Consider the following 1,269-nt stretch of genomic DNA (forward strand, 5'->3'; position numbering starts at 1 on the left):
ACTGGGAGGGACTGGGATCAAACTGGGAATGGGACTGGGGGGAATGGGAAAGGTGCTGGGAGGGACTGGGGTGGTGGCACTGGAGGTGACAGCTCTGTCCCCTTGTCCCCAGTGTCCCCGCTCTGGGAGCTGCTGTCCTGGGGTGACACTGGGGTGACACTGAGAGCCCTGGGGTGTCCCTGAGGTGGCACTGAGGGTGACACCGCTGTCCTTGTCCCCGCTGTCCCCGCTGTGGGAGCTGCTGTCCTGGGGTGTCCCTGAGGTGGCCCTGGTGGCCCTGGAGTGACACTGAGAGCCCTGGGGTGGCCCTGGTGGCCCTGGGGTGGCACTGAGAGCCCTGGGGTGGCCCTGGTGGCCCTGGGGTGGCACTGAGAGCCCTGGGGTGGCACTGAGGGTGACACTGCTGTCCTTGTCCCCAGTGTCCCCGCTGTCCCCGCTCTGGGAGCTGCTGTCCTGGCGCGTCCCCGCGCGCTCGGCGCTGGCCCTGCTGCTGGCCCTGGTGGCCCTGGGGTGGCCCTGGTGGCCCTGGGGTGACACTGAGGGTGACAGCTCTGTCCCTCTGTCCCCAGTGTCCCCGCTGTCCCCGCTCTGGGAGCTGCTGTCCTGGGGTGACACTGAGAGCCCTGGTGGCCCTGGTGGCCCTGGGGTGGCACTGAGGGTGACAGCTCTGTCCTTGTCCCCAGTGTCCCCGCTGTCCCCGCTCTGGGAGCTGCTGTCCTGGCGCGTCCCCGTGCGCTCGGCGCTGGCCCTGCTGCTGGCCCTGGTGGCCCTGGGCTCGCTGTCGCGCTTCAGCGCCGTCTCGGTGGTGGCACACGGGGCGCTGGCCGTGCTGGCTGTCACCGTGCCGCTGCGGCTGCGCCGGCTCTGCCGGGGGCTGCTGAGCCCTGCCAGCGCCGGGGACAGCGGCACCAGGTGAGTGACGATGGGGACAGTGCCGTGTGACCCCCCTGTGACCCCCCTGCCACCCCCTGTCACCCCCTGTCATCCCCTGCCAGCGCTGGGGACAGTGCCACCAGGTGAGTGACGATGGGGACAGTGCCCTGGCTGAGCCCTGCCAGCGCCGGGGACAGCGGCACCAGGTGAGTGACGATGGGGACAGTGCCGTGTGACCCCCCTGTGACCCCCCTGCCACCCCCTGTCACCCCCTGTCATCCCCTGCCAGCGCTGGGGACAGTGCCACCAGGTGAGTGACGATGGGGACAGTGCCCTGGCATCCCCCGCCACCCCCCCGCCCCCCCCCGTCCCCCCCCGTCCTCCCCCCCCCGCGCC

Source organism: Passer montanus, unplaced genomic scaffold (assembly GCF_014805655.1).
Source record: "Passer montanus isolate IOZ18808 unplaced genomic scaffold, ASM1480565v1 scaffold1130, whole genome shotgun sequence".
Lineage (NCBI taxonomy): Eukaryota > Metazoa > Chordata > Aves > Passeriformes > Passeridae > Passer > Passer montanus.